This window comes from Vombatus ursinus, unplaced genomic scaffold (assembly GCF_900497805.2).
Source record: "Vombatus ursinus unplaced genomic scaffold, bare-nosed wombat genome assembly UNPS02014785.1, whole genome shotgun sequence".
Classification (NCBI taxonomy): Eukaryota; Metazoa; Chordata; class Mammalia; order Diprotodontia; family Vombatidae; genus Vombatus; species Vombatus ursinus.
Window position 1 is genome coordinate 4,253,180 of NW_020954563.1, and position 22,926 is coordinate 4,276,105.

A 22,926-nucleotide genomic window follows, 5' to 3' on the forward strand; every position below is an offset into this window, starting at 1 on the left:
AAGAGAAGCGGTCATAGTCACTTAAGAAGCCTGAAGAGCAATGAGAGACTATCAGAGAAAACTAGAAAGCAACAGCATAGGGAGAGCTTCCCAGCCTCAACTGGAATGGATGTGGTTTGGAACAGAGAAGCAGTAGAGTGTCTGAATCATGCAAAGGAACTGCAAGGAATGGATTCATATGGATTCAGGTAGGAAGGTTTTTCCATCCATAGGGCAAGACGTATTGTTGAAACCTTTCTCCATTTCAGAGCATGTTCCTTCCCATCCTTCCCCTCCGTACCCCCTTTCCCACTGACATGTTAATCTGTGGTTCTGTACAAGATTGTACCCATTTGTGTACTGGTGGATGCTAAGGATGATTGCATTGCTTCATTTTCCCTTTTTGTTTATTTTGTTCTTCAGTTAAATTCTTTACTATTCAATTTAATGTTCTTGTTAGTTTATGGGTAGAGAAGGTACTATGTTGGAGTGTAATGTTAAATATTAGCCTACATATTAAGCCCAAGATGGGGTAGGATTCAGAACTGATTGGGATTTTCATTATACTTACTGTCTCTCAAGATAGCCCATTCTGCTTTGGGGCATCCCTCAAATTTAAGGACAGGTGATATTGTTGGGGAAAAAAAGACAGGACAAAATGTTAATGTTTGCATATCAAACAGAGGGGTTTGATTCTCTCTTGCAATCAGAATCAAAGCAACAGCATCTCTTTTTCCCTCTTCTTCCTTACTTCCTCCCTTCCTTTCTTCCTTCCTTTCTTTCTTTTTCTTTCTTCTTCTTCTTCATTTGCTTCTTCTCCTCCTCTCCCTTTCCCTTCTCCTCCTTCTCCTCCTCTTCCTCTTCTCTCACCTCCTTTCCCTCCCCATTTCTCTTCTTTTTGTTCTCATTCTTATTGTTCTAGTTCTCATTATTCTTGTTCTTATTCTTTTTCTTCTTGTTCTTGTTCTTGTTCTTTTTTTTCTCCTCCTCCTTTTTCTCTTCCTCTCCCACCTCCACCTCCTCCTTTCTTTCCATCTTTCCATTCTTCTTCTTCTTTTTCTTCTTCTTCTTTTCCTTCTCCTCCTTCTCCTTCTCCTTCTCCTTCTCCTTCTCCTTCTCCTTCTCCTTCTCCTTCTCCTTCTCCTTCTCCTTCTCCTCCTTCTTCTTCCTTCATAAGAAACTATGTTTGAGTGTCATTCATGAGGGTGGAAGGAGATAGCATGATACTTTCTGTAGCATGATGTTTTGTCCTAGCCTGTTTCTTACCCTCTGAGAGTTGACATTTCAAGTCTCAGCAATTATCCTTTTGAAAGGCAGCCAGATTGAGCACTTCAATAAAAAAGGGTAACCATATCCTATGAAATGAGAGAGTTTGTGTTCTCTAGGCCACATCCCTCTGATAGTCGCCTCCTGGAGACTTCTTTTCCATGCTACCAGGATGATATAGTTTGCATCTATCTTCACAGCTTGAAGCCTGGGGAGCTTTCTCATATTATTTAGAAGAAGGATCATCAGGGTATAGGCTGAATATGTAAATTGTTCTTTTTTTGTTTGTTTTAGAGATTCAATCTCCCCATTTCACTCAGGCTGGAAGTGCATCAGCCTCTCACAGGACAATCTTATCTCACAACTGGTTGGCACAGAAACTAGCTTGTTACCTATGGATCAGGCAGTCCAGAAAACATAGTAAATGGTATAGGTAGCTTTAGAATGGGACATTGGGAGAGGTAGATAGGAGTAAGGGAACATTCAGTAGGGGGCAAAAAATAGACTTTGAACAATGGCAGTTTGAACAAAATCACTAGAATAGGAAGAGAATGATGAGATGTGAATATGTTAACCATTGAGAAATGAATTCAGGTAGATTATAATTTCTCTATAGGCATTGTCCCAGGGCATCATGCAGCTGCATGTAGCTCAATTGAGATTCAGGAAAATGGAGGATGTATGGGTTAAAGCAAGGCTATTACAGTGGAGGAATAGGTGCCCAGAGAGAATGCTTAATGGAAGGGGTATTCAGGGAAGCCAGGAAGCTCTCCCAGGCAGACATGGGCAAGGCAACCAGTGCCTTCTTAGAAGAAGAAAAAGAAGGAGGAGGAGAAGGAAGAGGAAAAGAAAAAGAAAAAGAAGAAGAATAAATAAAATGGATTTTATTCAGGATAAATATAAAGTTTTATACTTGGATCTTAAAGCCTCAACTTCACAATTCCAGGATGGAAAAAGCATAGCTAGACAATGGTTTCTATGAAAAACACCTGGAAGTCTTAATAGCTGAAAGTTCAGTCTCAGTCAGTTGAACAAGGTGACCAGAAGGACTAAGGCCTAGTATCCTCTGAATGAGAGGGAACAGCCCCATTACTCAGGCCTCATAAGTCACATCTGTGTGTTCCATTCTAGAAACCTCCTTTAGAAAGGATGTAGAGATGCTGGAGCTCGCCCAGAAGAAAGTGACCAAAATAATGAGTGGCCTGAATCACATGCTACAAACAGATATATTGAAGGACCTGTGAATATTTGGCATGGAGAAGGAAAGACAGGGAAGCTGTCTGCAAATATCTGTAGGCCTGTTACACAGAAGACAAATTACATTTGTTCTGTTCAGCCCTGGAGAGTTGAAGTAGGAACAGGGAAGAGAAATTAAACAGAAAGAAATTTAGGTTTGATGTTATAAGATACATCCTAACCATCAGAGCCATCCAAAGCCACAATGAGCTACCTTAAGAAATGATGCCACCTAGGCAGCTAGGCAGCACAATGGATAGCATTAGATCTGGAGCCAGGAAGACCTGAGTTCAAATTTAGCATCAGCAACTTTCTAGCTGTTTGATCCTAGACAAGTAATTTAGCCCATCTGCCTCAGTTTTCTAACCTGTAAAGTTGGAATAATAATGGCACCCACCTCCCTGTTATTGCAAGAATCAAATGAAATATTTGTCAAGTACTTTACAAACTTTAAAAAGTCTTACATAAATGTCAGCTATTACTACTGTTGTTAATGGATTCCCCCTCGCTAGGGGTCTTTCAGCAGAGGATGGCTGGTCAGCCACTTGTTAGGGATGTTTTGATCAGGCACAAATTGGACTGGGTTGCCTCTGGGTCTACAATTTAGTGAAGTTATGAGCATCTGCCTTGGTCCCATTACCAGAACGAATCCTGAACTAGAGGGAACATTAGGCTGATTCTACACTGAAGAGCCCTCCTTTATGTTCAAGTTTTCAGCAGAATAGCAGGAGAACTTTGACCAGTTGGCTTATCACCTCTCTGCATGGGCTTCCTCTGAACAAAAAGTGAAAGTCAGAGAGGGTAATAACCTACTAGTGGTCACCATGGCCTAGTGATTAGAAAAAAGGCTCTGAGTGGACTCACTTTGCAACAGGAATATTGACCTCAGAGCAAGGGTTCTGCAGGTCTATGGACCTGAGGTCTATATAACTCTTTCAAGTATTATTTTGACAACCATATTTCAATATAACTAGTTTAATTTGTAATCCTATGTATTTTTAATGTATTTTAGAAACATTATTCTAAGAAGAGATTCATAGGCTTTACCAAAACCAAAAGGGTCTATGAGAGAAAAAAAGATGAAGAACCCTTGCCTTTGAGGGAATGCACTTTGATGTCAAAGGATTAGCTGTATCATATACCATAGGGGAGTCTATGAGTCACATCTTGAACCATCTTGAAAAGGTTTATTTAAAAGCCAGGTCAGCACAGGGAAAATATCTCATTGAAAATAAGGCCTAAAAATCCCCATTCTTTATACAAGGAATTTATACCCAGAGAATATACTCATACATACACACACACATAATGTAGATATATTTCTAAATGTATATATATATATATATATGTATACTTATGTAATTATACCTACAGTATTTATACCCCATCTAAATCTCAGGCCTGCCACTTACTACCTCTGTGCAAATCACTTTATCTCTTTAGACCTCAGCTTCTTGATCTGTAAAATGAGGGTCTTGAACAAGATGATTTCTAAGGTCTCTTCTAGCTCTAAATTTATGAACTATGAACCAAGCTTAGAGCACTGTTACCATCTGGACCCCTGGGCAGATCCAACACTGGCCTTGTGTGGATGTGGGGAAATAAGCCATAGACTCTTCTCACCATGGCCAGACCCATCAGGTTATTATTAACCCTATCCCTTCTCCTCATACTGAGAACACAGGGGTTCAATAGGCCAGGAAGAACATAGAAGGTATGCGTAATTCCTGAAAGGGGAGAATACAATGAATCTGGTACTAGAGTCACAGGGGTATAGATTGTGAGCTGGAAGGGACCTTCAATATTATCTAGCCCTTCATTTTATTGATAGAGAAAACAAGACCCAGAGAAGTGACTTTTACCCACTATTTATCCAACGTACAACAAACAGCTTAATTGTGAATTTCATCAAGTTAATATCAGCTCCATGAAAAGTACTTAGTCTAAAACTGTCACATGAAAAAGGAAAAAGAGAGAGGGAAGCTTAGTGGTGCAGTGGATAGAGCTCTGGCCTTGGAGTTAGGAGGACCTGAGTTCAAATCCAGCCTCAGACACTTGACACTTACTAGTTGTGTGACCCTGGGCAAGTCACTTAACCTCAATTGTCTTACAGGAAAAAAAAAAAAGGAAAAAGAGGAAGCTCTAATAGAAACATTTTCCAGCTTTCAGGAAACCTTTTCTATTTCCTTCTGCATTAATCAATAAATCCATTTAATATGTTCTTGGTCTCCTAATGGGTGGAGTAACCAAGAGTAACTGTAGTTCCCATTCTGTTATCACTTTAAAGTTTACAGAGCACTTCCATCACAACAAAACCAGGGAGACAAATAATGCCAATATTATTACCCCCATTTTACAGATGAAGAAACTGAGGTCTGGAAGGAATAAGCTAGCAGGTGTCAGAGCCAGAACTCTAAAATTAAGTTCTCTGATTACAAGGCCAGTGCTCTTTTTCTCAAAACATGCTGAGGTGAAGAAATTCTGCTCAAATCCTTTTGGAAAGCAATTTGAGAAATGGCAAGGATACTCCTAATCCATATCCAAGAGAAATCTCAAGCACCCACTGCCAAAAAGAAAAAGAACATGGAAAACCAGTGACTTCTGCTGTGCACATTGTACCCTTCCACTGGGATGAAAGCTCTTTGCTCACTGACCTTCACTGGAAATTAGTGTCAAGAAAAAAATGCAGACTTTTCAGATTTAGCAGATCCAGTTAATACAGAGTTTGGAAACCCTATGCCCTATCCTAGAACTGATAGCACAGGATTCAGTGAGTCAGAAGAAGCATAGAGAAGATGAGTAATTCCCGAAATGGAAGGATATAATGAATCTGGTTCTAGAGTCATGAGGTTATAGATAGTGATTTGCAAGGGATCTTCGAGATCATTTAGTCCATTCCTTTTAATTTATGGATAGGGAAAATGAAACCCAGAGAAGTGACTATCCACTGTTTGTACACATGGTAAGTAGCCAAAGCAGTATTCAGACCCAAGCCTCTAACACTAATCCAATGCTTTTTATACTGTGTTACACTGTCTCTCGAGACTTTGGGTTCAAATCTCAACTCTACTGTTATGTGTTCTTGGGACACATATCTTAAACCTGGTTCTCAGTTTCTTCATCTAAAAAATACACTAACCCTCTAAGGCCCCTTCTAGGGCAGTTTCTGAGGTCCCTTCTAGCTATCAACTCTATGATCCTATCATTATGAGACAGGTCAGGGTCTCCCCTCCCCTAACCCCAGCCCTCCTAAGAGAGAGCACTTAGGAGAACGAAGACATTCCTAAGACCTAAGACTCTTCTTCCCCAGACATCCTCCTAGCAAGGCCACTGAGATGTCTGAATCACTGCTGTGGAGTTTTCCATATAATTCATAATGACATTGCCAGGAGTCCATTCCTTCATCCCCCACCCACCAGCTTCAGACTTCCAGCCTGCAGATGTGTATGTATTACTGGACCGCCCACCTCTGGGGAAACCATAGTGGCTCTGATCCAAAGAAGCTGCCTTATGTCATACTCGGGGACCAATGAGCTGCATAGAATAGTAACTGGGTGTGTTTGACATGTTTCATGTGTAAGGGTTACTCAATCTTGAGAGGCACATACTAACTATTCTGCAGTATGTCATGTTTGAAAACATGAATCCCAAATTCCTGAAACAGTCTTAGTAAATCTAATCTTATCTCTCCCCTCTCTCCCTGTCCCCTCAGAAGTATATGAGGTACAATGAATTGTTCAATGTCACTGACCCACTCTGGCCATAGAACTCTAGATTTTTGAGCTGGAAGGGGCCTTTACTGTTGTTCAGGCATTTCAATCATGCTCAACTCTTTGTGATCCTATTTGGGGTTTTCTTGGCAAAGATACTGGAGTGGTTTGCCACTTCCTTCTCCAACTCATGTTACAGATGAGGAAACTGAGGCAAACAGTTTTAAGTGATTTGCACAGTGTCACACAGCTAGTAAGCATCTGAGGCCAGATTTGAACTCACTCTATTCACTGTACCACCTACCTGGCTTAGAAGGGGCCTTGGAGGTCAGTTAACATTTACGTAGCAATTTAAGGTTAGGAAAGCACTTTACTTATGTTGTCTCACTGGATCTTCACAACAAGCTATGAAATTCATTTGGATTCATCTTGCTTAAAGTATTTCTTATCTCCTAAGTAAACTCATCCAATTCATCATTCCCAGTGCTAAACACAACAAGACTTATTTGTGTAAATATGGTGCTATTTTTATGCCCATTTTGTATATTAAAAAAAAGAGTCCTAACGAGGTTGAGGGACTTGCCCAGGTAGTAAATGCCAGAAGCAGAACTTGAACCCAGGTCCTTCTGATCCCAAGTTCAGTGCCCTATCTATTATGCTATGCTGAAAGGGTTTCAATCTTATTGTCAAAGGAGTGTTAATTCATACAATCATTTGGCAAACTTCTTCTCAGAGTTTACTGTGTCCAAGAAGACCTTGTGGGAGGCACTACGATGAAGACAACGTGAGTAAGATGGAGCCCCTGCCATTAGGACATTCATACTCTAATTCAATAGTACCCAGACAGCTCCATTTTTATTAAGCATTTACTATCTGCAAGAATCTGCGTTCATGCTGGGGTCAGAAAGACAAAAATTCCTACCTAAAGGAATTCAGGAGTGTGCTGGAACCAGCTTGCACAGGCTGATTGTTAAATTTTCATTGTGAGCATGCATACCTTGGAAATCAGAGAGAAGGGCTTGATTTATTGATTTATCATTTACTTAGTGTCTAGACCCAAGAAAGGGGTGGGGAAAATGTTGATAATGAAGATTAAGCTTCAAGTGTGTCAACTTATGCTACCCCCTCAACCCAGAGAGCTTATTGTTAAACATTATAAGTAAAACTTTAATTCTACAATATAACTAATAAACTGCAGAATATGGGGATTGGCGTAAGCTAGGTATGAGCAAAAATGTTCAAGGAAATTAGAGAGGGAGAATTACTTCTAGCTTTGGGGAAGGAGAAGGCAATGTAGAGGGAATACAGGGAAAACTTCTACTATGTGTTGCTGTCATTGTACATCCTTCGTTCTCCAAGAGGACCAATGACATGATAAGGGTGACATATTGATTTGGATTTCAGTGAGGTAGAGTTGTACAAAGTCCTCAGCCTCACTGTCTCTTTCAGAGTCATCAGAATCTAGTGGCAAGACAAAATTCAAGATGACCCGCAATGGCCTGGAACACAGTGGATGACCTTGGCATCTTAGATGTCTGACCAAGCTCTAAGCACTCCACAGCAGTTGCTTCAGCCACCTACAGAGTCTTTGGAATAAATTGTTCTCATCCACCCATTCCACAACAGGAAGCCTTCACATGCCTGGGATAGACATCCCCCTAACTCACTGATGGGTTTGAGGCCTGTCAGTTACCCTCAATCTGGTTCATTCCATCTGCTGAGATGGTTTTACTGGGGTATGGCCGCTGTTAAAGCTACAGCTTCTTGAAGCCACAGGTAAGAGTTGAGTGCCAGGTAGGCACTTGAATATAGATGAGTAGCCCTGAAAATGATTCAGTAAGCCCTCACATCAGAGGTGCTAGTCCTCCCTGAACACCCCATACACCCTCATTACTATCTGTATGACTTTGAGCAAAACACTTAATTTCTCCAAGCCACTCTTTTCTCATCTTTAAAATGAAAGCATTGGACTCACCCCTGAGGTCTTTTCAAGTTCTATAGTTATAATCCTATAAAGGGGGATTAGTAAATTGGCTAGAATCTAAAATGAATCAAGGTGAGTGGTAAGAAGGAAGACTAGAAGGCTGAGGCCAGATCATGGAGGGCTTTGAATATCAAGTTAAGGAATCTGGATTTTAATTGGAAGGCAGTGGGGCACCATTGAAGGGCTTTGAGCAGGGCAGTAAAGCAACCAAAGCTTTGCTTTAGGAAGATAATCTGGCAGGCTATGCAAAATGGATTCCAGGGGGATATATTGGAGGAAGGGAGAGAATTAGTAGGCTTTTATCATAGTCTCAGTAAAAAGTAATGGAAATTTGAATTATGATGGCAGTAGTGAAAAAAAAATGGGGGAGGAGGTAGCTAGATAAGAGACAACCATACATAATTTAATCAGAGCTCTAGCTAGTCAAAATTGTACCTGGGGTGAATTCATTTGAACTTGTTTGGGAGGTAAGTTATGGGACCTCCCCCTCCCCACCCCTACCTTTGCCATGATTGGCCCATTTATGATGACACATATCCCCTGGCTTATTACCGAAGGGCATATGCAACCTTTGGTTGATCCCTTGGTCTCTTGGATGGCAGGTATGTCTGTGCCTGTGTGTCTGTGTGTGTCTGGGTGTCTGTGTGTTTGGGTGTCTGTGTGTGTGTTTCTGTCCCAGGTTAGGGCAAGGGAGGATTGTTGGTCATCAAGCAGAAAGAGCCACTGATTTAATGACTTCAAAGAAGCAACAACTTTGACATTTCTCCCTTCCAGTCTGAAAAGAATGTGTTGAGTGTCTTCAAGCCTCTCCTTCATATTCCCATAAATAAGGGAGAGGATATGTCTCCCTTCCCTCACCCATTCTGCAGAAATGGCAGTTGCTTTCACATGGTAGCAATAACATAAGTTGGCTGGGCAAGCCTAGAATTCAGGTCTCTGGTTGCCCATTCTCCCTGGGCTGGGTTGATCAAAGGTTATCCTAAGACAAGTGTTCCTAGTCTCAGTGTCAACCTCATGAGTTCAAAAGGTCAGAATCTACTGGATCTGGATGCTCCTTGGCATCAGAAGGTGTTTTCTGTTACCAAGACACTTCTCCAAGGAGAAAATGACCACAAGAAGAAGATGAATCACACGTGCCTGGCTTGTGGGAAGAAGACACGGGCCCTTAGTGAACTGTGTGGACGGTGAAGATCCAAGGTGAAAGTGAAATGCCTCTTCTTCAGTCTCACAGAGGATTCTTTGTTGTGATGTGTTAAGTATCAACCTCTCAGGATAGTGTAATAGAAATTATGCATTATTAGTTCATCTTTTAAGTACTTCATCAGTGCATGCTTATGAAGTGTATGTGTGTGTATTTAAATGCTTATTTTGTGGAGAGGGAAATAAATAAAAGGCCTGCTAATCCTTTTTAGGAGAGACCACAGAATAGAAGCTGAGCCCAGACTTTAAGAGAGAATCCCTGCAGCTCTGAGGTGGGAGTACAAAGAGCTAGAAAGTTTGAGAAGAGCCTGTGGGCCTAGGCTCCCCCAGGACCAACCCACTATAGTTGAGTCCATAGTTGGGCTTAGTGAGTAATGGCAATATTGTTCCTTGGGCCACATATACACATGTCTCTGTACATGTGTGTGCACATACAAAATACACATAAATGCACATGTATGTATATGTGTATATGCATATATAATATATGTGCACATATATACACACACTATAATATGTCATGTTCTAAAACTGCTTTAATTGGCTGAAGAAACTCATGTGGATTTTTCTTGTTGAAAGTATTTCTTTTCTCCAAACTTTAAGGAAACCCTTCCAGTTCACCATCCCCAATACTAAACACAATAAGGCCTATTTGCGTGAGGTCCTACATGGTGAAGTGGGTGGGTCCATGGGTGGATGAGTGGGTGTGCCTAGTCTTGGCTCAACCCCACATGTTAAATAAAGCTGATTCCCCTGCCCCAGCTGACATCATGAAGAGATGCTGGTCTGCAAAGAGACTGACTTTTGGGAATAGTTACATAAGAGGAAAGAATTGTCCTGCCCTTAAACTAAAACAGACCTGCATCAGCTTTATCTAGAGAACCTAAGAAGCAGATATTCTACTCTTATGAAAGATTAACGTCTCTATCAGAAGCATTCAATTTGTGACTTGTGTTTTGAAACTTTTCTGTGTTGTTGATCATTTTTCTTTTGTTGTTTTTGGTTTTATTGTGGGTTTGGTGTTTTAAGTAAATGGCTAATAAATGATTTTTCAACTTATTCATTCATTGTGAGTAATGCATTACTGTGGAGAGTTCAGACCCTCTTCCTGATACATAATGTTTCTTTGCTTACAAGCTCAAGCATGAGCTAGTTAGGAACATGTGGAAGGTTCTCCAGTAAGAAGCAGGTTATAAGCCAGATTATATGACTTGGGTCAGCTAACTCAGGCCAATTGCCTGTCCAGGCTCCAGAAACTACTTGTACGGTTCTGCTGCCTAGTGTTGTAAGCATTGAGCCAGATCTTAGTGATAACTAGAAAACTGAAAGAATGAGAGAAGACAAGGCTTAAAATGAAAGGAAGTTTGATAATTTTGTGTGGACATTCAAGAGAGTAGCTAGTGGTTAGTAGCTAGTGGCACAGTGGATAGAGTGCTGAGCCTCAGGTCAGGAAGACTCATCTTCCTAAATTCAAATCTGGCCTCAGACACTTACTAGCTGTGTGACCTTGATTGCCTCAATTTCCTCATCTGCAAAATGAGCTGGAGAAGGAAATGGAAAACCTCCTTGGAAAGTCTATCTCATTGTAAACACAAATAAGATGTGTTATATCCAAAGTCCCCTCATAGCAAGCACTAGCAAAAACCAGTGGTGTTGGGCTTGGGCACATCTAAAAACATATTGAAGAGGCCAGAAGGTGGTGTTGTATAGAGCAGAGTCTGAAAGGATTAAGGTCCAGGGGACCTCAGAAAACTAAGGAGGAAGTGGTATATCCTGGGTATTGGAGACAAACCCAAGCTGGGCCTGCTTGTTGAATTGAATTGAATTAAAAGCATTACTCTAGGTCAGGGATTTTTAAGTTGGGGTCCATGAACATTTTGTAAATATTTCAATAACTGTATTTTAATATAATTGGTTTCTTTTGTAATTTTATGCATTATAATTTAAGCATTTAAAAACATTATTCTAAAAAGGGACCCATAGTCTTTGCAGGACAGTCAAAGGAATTTGTGACACAAAAATGATTAAGAACCTCTGCTGTAGGTGCTGTGGACAGACCCTTGATCTTTTCCTTCCAGAGCATAGTGGATTTCCAAAATGACCCAACCCCCTGCCCCCATATTCCCTCTACTCCTTTCCTCTCAGACCCATGGAGAAATGTATTGCATCAATCACCAGTCTCCTATGACAGAAGATAACACTAAAATAAATTTTAGGAAGATGTTTAAATGGTGTCACCATATCAAATATTCAGACTCGCCTTGCAGGGGAAGTAACATGGTTTCTTGTGTAAGTAATAAGACAGTCACAGCATATGGATTCCAATCCAGGCCATGCCCTGGCAAATGATTCTACCACTATGAACTTGGTTTCCTCATCTGTAAAAATGGGATGATAACATCTACACTAGCTACCTGCTTGAGGAAAGCACTTCACTATAGAACTACAGCAACATGAGAGATGAGGGTGATAATCACCTATATTTCTATGGCATTTTACCATTAACTTTGTGCTTTCCTCATGATAGCCACTAAATTAATGATTGTAAACTCCTTGAGGGCAGGGATTATGGCTTAATTGGTTTTTTCCAACTTTTTTTTTTTTAAATATTGAATTGAATTGATAACATTCAGTGGAAAGGACCACTGTCCTTGGAGTCAAGAAACGTGAGTTCTAGTCCTGGCTCAAACATTTACTGGCTTTATGACCATTGGCATGTGATTTATTTCTCATGAACCTCAGTTTTCTCATCTTTAAAATGGGGATAGCAACACCTATCCTACCAACCTATCTCATATTGTTGTTGAAGAAAGTGATTTGTAAAGCTTCAAGTGTTGGGAAAATGGGAGTTGAGATTATTGATGATAGGATGAACAGCAAAGGAAATTTGGATGGAGGCCACTCTACAGGGTGTATGGGAGGCACTGAGGTCAGGAGAAGGTTGGAGCCCTACAGTTTCTATATCAGATCCTCACTTTCAGGATTGGCCTCAGAAAACCTAGACTGACCTTCCTTGCCAGGCCTATTTCTACACTGGCAGCAGTAACCCCTCCCTCCCCCTTCATCTTTTCTCTCCCCACCCCACCCAGTATAGAAGTCTCTGGCACTTCAGGGCCATGCTTGGAAAGCTTGTGGTTGTGATTACCCTATTTCCTTCCAGGAAAGAAAAGAAAACAAGAATCCTCTGCTTCCACAGGATTATCATAAAGTGGACATCAAAAGAGGACAATGGCCCCGGAAGGGCAGCCTCTGTGCTGAGCTCCTGTCTCTACCACAAGGTCCTAAGTCATGGAAAGAAGTAATACACCCTGAGCTGACATGAGCTACATCAGCACCCCATAACCAAGTCATACTTCACAATATTTTTTCTACATTTTTTTGGTATAATCAGAAACAAATGTTGACTGCCCTGAACTTGCTTTCCTCGAATTAAAAAAAGACCTCTAACCACAGAATTTTTTATTAGCTAGTTCTTTCTTTTCTTTTCTCCTTCCTTTTTTTTTTTTTTTTTTTGCCTTTGGTTGTTTTGCTTTACAAATGAGAAAATCCTTACAAATTAAAGCCAGGCATGTTTGTATGATCCATTAAAAAACAAGTGATGTTTTTATCATTTTTTAAAAATTTGCCCACTCCCCTTTGCACTTACCTAGTGTTATGTTACAAGACCTTCCTAGTCAGTCTCAGAAGCCAGGAGATGTTGGCGTGTGGTCTTTTCTCTTGCTCCATCAGCCTTCTAAGCCAAAAAAAGGCACCAAAAGTTTTTCTACTGGGGGAGAGGAAATGGAGGGAGGGAGGTTTACAGGGGTTGGGGTCTGTGTTCCATTCTCATATACTTCATCATATACACTATGCTGTACATGTAATTAATCCCTAATATATAATATGGCCATAAAACTGGCGCAATTTCATATCTCATTAAAATAAGTAGTTCAGTTAGGACAATATAGTGTGCACCACATACCTTCCTCCCTGATAGAAACCGGGTCATGTTTTTATAGCGTCACATAGATTTTACACAACCAGGCTATCCCGTCTGGGGCCAGGCACAGTGCGGAGTCAGCGATGATAGGAAAAGAGATGGGGGAGGAGGGGCAGGCAAATGCATTCTGGCAACACCGGGACCTATGCCACCATCAGGCCCAAAGAGCTAGGTCTATTTCAGCTCCCCCCAAAGGCCCAAGTGAAAAGGGAAAATCAATATTTGTAAGTGGAGAAGGACCCAATAAGTTGCTGGAAAAGTTCCTTCCATTTATATCTTTGTGCCTAAGTAGGTACACTCATGCAGGCAGTAAAGAGAATTAGCCAGGCTGGGAGCTGGGCTCCTGTGGTATCTCTGCTCTGGCTCCAACCCACTGTTGTAGTCACCAGAAACTCAACTAACCTCACGATTCCTCCACTTCATGCCCTTCATTAGGGGTTATTTATTTGATTTTTTTTTAAACTGTGCCCTTTGTGATAAAAATCACCTCAGGGCACAAATACAAAAAGAGTCACAATTAATTAAAATACATACAACAGAGAGCTGATGGCCAGCAGTTTAAAAGAAAGTTCAATGATACATGCATCTAAAGAAGTATGCCTCTTTCATTGTACCCTGGTCAGTAACAGACCAAAAATCCCAGGAAAGCCACCACACTATGGCCTTGAGTTTCCTAGAATTTTGGAACTTCTAGCAGATGTAATTGGGCTTACCCCAGTGGCCCCAGAAGAGCATAGGGAGAGTGGTATAGCTCAGGAAAAAAAGACTTCAGACCACGATGAGTCTCTAAATCGGAATTATTTTCTTGGGAATAAGACCCATACTCTTTGGCAGTCCCACTCTACTTTCTGAATCCACTGGTGCTGTCAGAGATCTCTTGAGTAGCCCCATAGAAAGGGTATTTAGAAAAACAAAACAAACCCAAAGACTTGCATGAACTGATGCATAATGAGGCAAGTAAAATTGAGAAAACCATATTCCGTGACTACAATACAAAAGAAAAGAACAATAAAATAGAGTTTATCACTGTATGATTTTAACCCCAAGAAGATAAAAGGAAATGCATCACAGTCCTTTCCTTAGAGACATGGAGGCCTGCAGTTGTGAAATGTTTCAAATGCTGTCAGACATTTGGTTGCTGTATGGGTTGGCTTTAGTTAACTTTTTTTTTTCCTCTGTCACAAGAAAAGTTTCACTGTGTTCAAAAGAAGGCCATCCTTGGAAATGACTGTGATATAAAAACAAAAGGCACCAATAAAATTTTACACTTCACAAAATAGTCTAAAATAATAATAATAATAATAATAACAACAACCACCCAAAGGCATGATTGTGACTGTCATAGTAGAAACAAGCCAGCAAGAATTTATCTGAGGAACCAAAAAAAAAAAAAGAACTTGTCTGAGGAAAGAAGATCTTCCTTTAGCCATCACTGAGCTCTGAGCTGCCCTCACAAACTGAGCATCTGCAGAACAAGGAGAGAGAAGTTCAAGGGACAAAAGTGGAGTCCTCAAGCTTCTAAAGTTTGTAGGAGATTCTTTATTTCTAATGATAGAAATGACCCCCACTCACCCTAGCAAAACTAACTCATGGTAACCCAGGACTTATTTTATTCTAACCTAGGCCCGAGGCTAAAGTTGGTCCCAGATTCTGGGACAAGGCAGATTATGTCTTTGAGTGGGATTAAGTTTCCCTAGTTAACATATGATTTATTTGCTGAAGCTCCTAACAGTCTTCCTTTACACCAGCTGTTGGCTATATGCCCTTCTGATATGAGCTACCAATAGCAAAGCAAACTGTCGGCTATGAATTAGATACCTCTGTCTTTTGGGTTCTTTTGTTTTTTTGCTTGTTTGGTTGTGTTTCTCCCTGCTAATGAGGCAGAAGATTAAGAGAATGTCAAGACTGTGTAACACCATGGATGAGTGTACTCTAGATCTAATCTGATATGGACGTCCATGGACATGAATGAAGAAATCACTCTTAAAGCATACAGTGCCTCCTTTCTTGGGGAAGTGATGCTGTGCATGAGTAGTGGGAACCCCATGAGGGTCAGCATCACTGACCCTGGAGACACCACGTACACCTCTGACAGTAACTGTCCCTGCCTTCCCCTGACTTCATCCTTACTTCGTTTTGCCTGCTGTCAAACCACATTCTTGTCAGTTAAATCAAGTAAGACAATCAAAAGGCTATGTGGTACAGTTGAAAGAACCTTGGCTCTGGAGTCAGAGGGCGTAGGTTCAAATTCCACCTGCCTCTGTCAATTTCTACCCATGTGATCTTGGACAAGTCACTTAAATTATCTAGGCCTCAGTATCCCCATCTATAAAATGAGGGGTGTTAATCTATATAACCTCCAAGCTCCCTTTTAGTTCTAAATATATGATCCAGTGACTCTATGAAAAGTGTTTTGCAAAGTTTAAAGTGCTATATAAATACCTCTTGATATTATCATTGACATTTATTTAACTCACCTCCCAGCCTATGGCACCAGCACAAGGGAATTCCAGCCCACAACATGATATTAACAGCTGGCAACCCTCGACATTTTGGAGTCTAGTCTTTCCCTTATGACTTCTGAAGGAAGTTTTGGATTCAGGAGTCATAGCATCTTAGAGATGGAAGGCTATTAGCCCAGTCTCCCACCAGCTGCAGAAATCCCCTCAGCAACAATCTCCTGAATTAGAGTATGATTTATAAGTAGGAAAGCATTCTATCTGCTTGGGACCATTGAGCTAGTGTCCTATGTGATGCAGAGGAGATGAGTTACCTTTCTGAAACTGTCCGCCTCACAACTTCTATATTAGGTGTGAGATGATGAGATGTGAACATTCCACACTGGAATAGCAAGTAAAGGACTAGGGACAGAGTGAGGGAAGAGGGGAAGAGGCAATACAAGTCTAAAGTTAAACATGAGGGAGGTAATAATTCCACTAACATTTGTTTGTCATCAGATCCCATGTGATACTCTGTGTCCAGTTCTGAAAACCACATCTTAAGGGTGACACGGAGCAAGTTCCAATGAGACGAATAAAAAGCCCAAGGGACAGAGCTTCTGGGTAATTGATAATCAATTTATCAATTAGGCTAGCAAATAATAAATTGACGGTCAGTGGCCTCTCTTGGTAACCAAAGACAAAACCATGAAAATCCCTGAATGCTTTAATACCTTTGGAAAAGGAGGTGAGAGGACAGGTGAAAATCAACCCTGATTGCTGAACAGTTAATGAGGGAATAGACATATTAATGAGGAGGTGGGCCACGAACATCACTTGATCATGAGACTCAGCCACCTCCAGCAATCTGGACAAAGGAATCCCTCTCTACCCATACTATTCTGGTTGGTTTTCTCCTTCATAAACTGGAGGACAGGGGCTGGTTTCCTAAGGGCAAGAATTCACCTAGATTAGATTCTGTTTGTAAGGTCTTCTAGTTGGGTGGGGTCCCACCCAAGACTGAAGAGCTTGTACCTGGAGGATTTGGGCAATCTCATCTATCAGCAACATCCTTCAGAGACTGGCTGACTGACCTGTAAGGGCTTTGGGATTTTCAAAGCATAAAGATACATCCAGAAAGAACAGGGGGTCACTGAAACATTTTTTTAATGCTATGCTCAGAACTTCAATGCCAGAGTGAATTCCACAGTCCCCAAGAATTGCCAAGGTGACTGCCCTTCTGATTTTAGTAGAGCCTCAGGCCAGGCCTAGTCAATCACAGTGGCCACAGATTTAGGACTGGAGGGGACTTTAAAGACCATCAAGTCCTTTTTATTTCTTTTTTTTTCTTTTTTTTTTAATTTTCAGGCAATTGGGGTTAAGTGACTTGCCCAGGGTCACACAGCTAGTAAGGGTCAAGTGTTTGGTCTGAGACCAGATTTGAACTCAGGTCCCCCTGATTTTAGGGCCAGTGCTCTATCCACTGCACCACCTAGCTGCCCCTGAGACCATCAAGTCCAATCCCCTCCTTCAATCAATGTGGTATCTGAGGCCCAGAGATGTTAAGTGATTTGCCCAAAGACGCACAGGGAGAAAATAAAGAATGGCAGGATTTGAACCTAGGTCCTCCAACTCAAAATCCAATGCTCTTTCTACTGTACCATGCCATGTCTCTATCAATCAAAAAGAAGAAAACGGTTGATTAACTGTCCATGAATCTGGGCAGAGGAAACCACTACTCCCAATAGTTCGGCTCTCTAAAGTGTCAAAGAGAAGCAAAGGATTAAGCAATTATCCAGTGAGTCTAACCTGTGTAGACAGCTAGTCCTAAATTATTCAGATTATTAGCAATGTAGCCCACATTTACCAGATGGACAGCTTCACTTGGGCTCTGGAGACCCAGAATATTCTTACTGTTGTGACTACAAAGCCTCCTACAGAAACATTACTCATGTTGTTCGTGGAGAAATGGGTATTCTCACAGTGTTTCCCTCAGATGCTAAATAAATCAGCTAACCATTCATTCAACAAACATTTATTGGGCACTTACTATGTGCAATGCATGATACTAGGTGCTGGGAGAGAAACCAACAGCAAGTGGTAACAGCTGGCATTTATGCAACACTTCGAGGTTTGCAGAGCAATTTGGAGACATTAGCTTATCGAATTCTAGCAATCCTATGGCTTAGGTACTACAGAAACCTGCCTATCATTGTCCCCATTTCACAGATGAGGAAGCTGACACTCAGAGAGGTAGCACAATTAGGCTATGCTCATGAAACTTAGAATTTTTAAAGGAAAGATCTGAATACAGATCTCCACCAACTCCAGGTCTAGTATACATTGCATTATACTATGTTTCCTAAATAAAATGTGGGCCATCCCTTCCTGAGACGTACAGTCTAGTGGAGATTCATGGTACACTTTCAGATAATCATGATGGAGGGTGACGCTTCCTATGTCTCTTAGTTTCCCTGGCTTCCTTCAAGACTCAGTTCAAAGCCTACCTGCTGCAAGGGGTCTTTCTTTCCCAGTTGCCCCAGCTGCTAATGCCTCTCCATTCAGGTAATTTTTCATTTATTCTGGACCTATCTTATATGAGCCTGGTTATTTACAGTTTGTCTCCCCTAATAGAATGTGAGCTTCTGGGTAGGGACTGTTTTATCTTTCTGTCTATCTCCAAATTTATGAGTGACTGGCACATAGTAACTAGTTATCAAAAACCTGTTGACTGACTTTGTAAGGGGCGGGGGAATGGGAGAAGGTGGAAAGGCAAAGAGAAGCTATTTAACATAAGGGAATTAGCATTAAATTTCAAGCCAGAGAATCCAGGTTTAAATGTAGCTCAGTCACTCCTTGCTCCCCCATGGCACGTTCAGACTCTCCTTCTGCCATCACCCCTCCTTCTTTAAGGTTTACTCCATATTGTAAAATACTTTTTGCTGTCATCTATGTACCTTCAAGTCACTCTCCTCCAACCCTAGTGAGTTCAGCACCTGACTCAAAGTCATATTCTCCTCCCCAACCCTTAGCCTCTAAGCAGCTGGGAAATAAAATGCATTTGGAAAGAGAAGGGGAAAGGGAATAGGCATTAATTAAGCACCTACTATGTGCTAAGTACTGTGCTAAGGGCTTTACAAATATTCTCTTCATTTGATCCTTACAACAACCCTGGGAAAGAGGTGATATTTATTATCCTCATTTTATAGATGAGGAAACTGAAGCAGAGAGAGATTAAGTGACTTGCCTGGGGTCACACGGCTAGTAAGTGTCTGAGGTCAGATTTGAGCTAAGGTCTTCCTGATTCCAGGCCCATGACCCTATTCACTGTGCCTCCTAGTTGTTCAAAGTGCTTAGTTTGAAATCAGAAAGGCCTGTGTTCAAATTGTGTCTCAGACACTTATTAGCCATGGGACCCAGGCAAATCACTTAAGCATTGTCTGCCTCAGTTTCCTCACCAGTATAATGAGGGAGTTAGCTTTTGCCATCTCTAACATCCGTTCAGCTCTAAATCTATAATCATATGATCTTGTAATATCCTGGACTCCCAGTTCCTTGGTGTCCCCAATTTCTGTGAACTTTGATACCATTTTACCTCCACCACTATCAGTTACAATCATTATAATTTAGATATTTAATCTGATAGCAGTGAGAAGGATGGTCTGGACAGGGAAGAGGGTAGAAGCTGGGAGGTCAGTCAGGAGACTAGTTAAATAATTTAGGGGTATTAGGACAGTGGCAATAAGAACAGAGAGGAATGGACAAATGGGAGAAAGAAACATTGTATGGATAGAACACGAGAGCTGAGAGAGGAGAAAAGGTCAAAGGTAGCCTCAAGGATTCAAACTTCAGAGACTGGATGAATGAGGGCACCACTGGCAGAAATCCAGAAGTCAGAAGGGGTACAGGTTTTAGGAAATCATTAGTGATTTCCTAATGATTTCTGGGCAGTCATACAATGTTCTGCACAAACATTTGAAATCACTTTATGAAACCTGATGGCAGGCTTTGTCTAAATACACACTTAGTCTGAAAGAGATAGTCAAATGACTTGTCAACTTCCAAAACAACCAGTTGTGACCAGTTTGATGAAATTCACTTTACATTTATTTTCAAAAACAATCCAGTATTTGACTAAATTCAACTCATGTTGAAGTACCTACAAGTGCCTCCACATAGGCAAAGCCCCCAAGAGATTGACAAGCTGCCTATTGATTCCTCATGGCCGTGTTTCTGTGTCTAGAGGTGGAGATGGACTTCCAAGATAGACTTGGGAGAGGTCTAGCAGGGAGAAGAAACTGACCTGGGTAGAGCCAAGGGGCCTGATGTTGACGAAGGCCAAGTGTCTTGGGCAGAGGGAAGGCGAGCTCTATTTACAGTAGACTACCAAAAGAAACAGTTTGTGCAGGCTCATCCTATCCCTGAGTGTGATATTTGTCCACATCATAAAACCACAGGATGCAATGTGTCTGACATTACCCCCAAATGATATAATCTGGCCTAATGATGTTATAATAAATCCCAAATGAACTAACCATCATTGGGCAGCCATTTCAAAGTGTTCCTGAAATAGTTTTTACAGAATAAAGTATTTGTTTGCCAAGCACTGTTCAGACACTCACACCAGGCTTAGGGAGTTAGGTCAGACACACACGTTTACACATCTTGTGGCTTTTTCTCTTGGCTGGAATTCTTGTCTCTCTCTTTTTTTTTTTAAAAGAAAATCAAAGTGCTTTGTAACTTCTTTTTTTTAATATTAAAGATGAGATTGGGTGTTTTCTAAGTGTAATAGAATGTCTCCCATGGTGGTGTTTCCTTCTGTTCAAAATCAGCAGTTTAGGGATTACTTGGTTAATGAAAGCCAATGACCTTTCATCTCAGGCCTCACCTCCCTAGGCTATGCACAGACCACTCACCACTTTCTCTGGTCATGGGTTCTGAAGTTTCCCTCTGCATGTGTGTTTTTTGCAAACATCACTGAAGGTAAGTTTCTGGCGATGCTTTGCCATCTGATCTCACAGGCACAGGAGGGAGTTCGGCTGTTCTGGGGCTTGTTTGAACTTCTTCCAAGTGAATCTTTCAGCACTTTCAGCCCCTAAGCACAAAGAACCACAGGAAAACATGCGTCTCCCAGAGTGGAGGCAGCAACTTCATCTTGGCTCAGTACCGTCCTCGGGGCAACTGGGACTTTTCTATGATTCTGTGACTTCCAGCAAGATGAACTCACCTCTGCCACGGTCTTTTCTCATTGTCTCCATTCCCATTATTAGTCACCGTATCTTGGTGGACAGAGGGCATGATTTTGAATCTGGAAAACCTGTTTTCAAGTCCTATCTCACTATGTGACCATAGACAAGCCACTTAACATTTCTGAGGCTGTAAAATGGGGATAGCAATGTTTGTACTAACCACTTCAACGTTGTTGTGAAGTTCAAAGAACATAATGCATGCTTTATCAAATTTAAGTTCTTTGTAGGTGTTAGTTATCCATCACCATCAACAACAAACATGTGCTGGTCTCTGTGAAAAATGAATCAATGTGCACAGGTTCTTACTCCTTGGTACCTTGTGTATCAAATGATCAACACAGGCATGGATTACTGAAAAAAGATACTAATAACTGGATGCACAATTCATAGGATCATAGCTTTAGAACTTGCAGGGATCTAAGAAGCCAACAAATCCAATCCTCATTTTTTCAGATGAAGAAACTGAGGCAGAGATTACATAATTTGCCATAATTCACACACTTAGTAAGTGAAATCTGCCTCCCTACAGACTCTACCCACCAGCCTTCTGGGGCCAAGAAAAACAAATCTGATCCATCTTCCATGTGACAGTTCTTCACATACTTCATGCTTTAACATTTCGAGGACCTATGATTTCAACAGTGTGGATCCACCCACCCCTTAGACACTTAGTAAGTGTCTAAGGCAGGATTTGAACCCAGATCATTCTGATTACAAGTCTAGCTCTTTATCTACTTTACCACATGGTTCTCTTTCACTCGCTCCTCAAAACAACCTAAGAAGTAGAGAGAAGCTGAGGGGTAAGAGAAATTATGTATCTCATCCAAGGTCACACAGTGAGCAAACAGCAGAGATAGGATGAATCCGGGTCTGCTAAGTCTTTTCACCATATAAAATAAAAGTATATGAATACAGAAAGTCACTCTGCACTAAAATTAAATTCAAATTTCTGGCCTATTACTAAAGGGATAGGCTCACCTGAACCTTTAATGGGTTCTCACCTTATCCCATTTTATACGAGGATTTCTTGGACATATCCTGGACATAAGGTTTTTCATCTTCTATTTGAATACTTCCAGGAACAGGACTCTACTACTTAACAAGGAAACTGAAAATGCCACTTTAGAAGTGAGATTTGAACTCCTATCTTTCTGTACAGATTGCACACTCAGGGCATGGAAGAAGGATCTTAAATCAGGCACTTCCAAACATTCATACTTCCACTACCACGTCAATGTGAATGACTTCCTGACCTCCCACTTCTGCTCTGTCCTAGATCTCCATCTGCCTATAGACCATCTCCACCTAGCTATTCCGTCATTACCTTAAGCTCAAATTGGTCAAAAATGAGTTCATCATCTATTTTCCTCAGGTAACTGCCTCCCCCCTTTCTAACTTCCATACTTCTAATCAGTGAGATCAAGAGTCCTGTCAACTAAGCTGTCTGACTCTTCCCTCTAATATATTCTAGCTGTCACCAGCTTGTTAGTTGTTCCTGTGAAATATCTCTTGGGTTTGTCCCCTTCATCTTTATTCCCACTGTCACTGCCCTAGAATGATGAAATCATAGGATGTTAGTGGTAGAAGGAGCTTCACAGGTCAACCAGGAGCAGCCCATAGCATAAATATATTCTGCCATAGCAAGATGGTAGAGTGGACAGAGTCTTGGCTCTGGAGTCAGAAGACTTGAGTTCAACTCTGCACCTGATACTTACTACCCAGGTGACCTTGGTTAAGTCACAACTTCCGTAGGTTTCATTTCTCCATTTGTAAAGTGAAGGGGTTAGATTAGGAGGTCTTCCTCAGCTCTAAATCTATAATTTTATGGTCTCTGATGACTGGTTACCCAACTTCCACTTGAAGACATCCAGTGATACAGAATTCA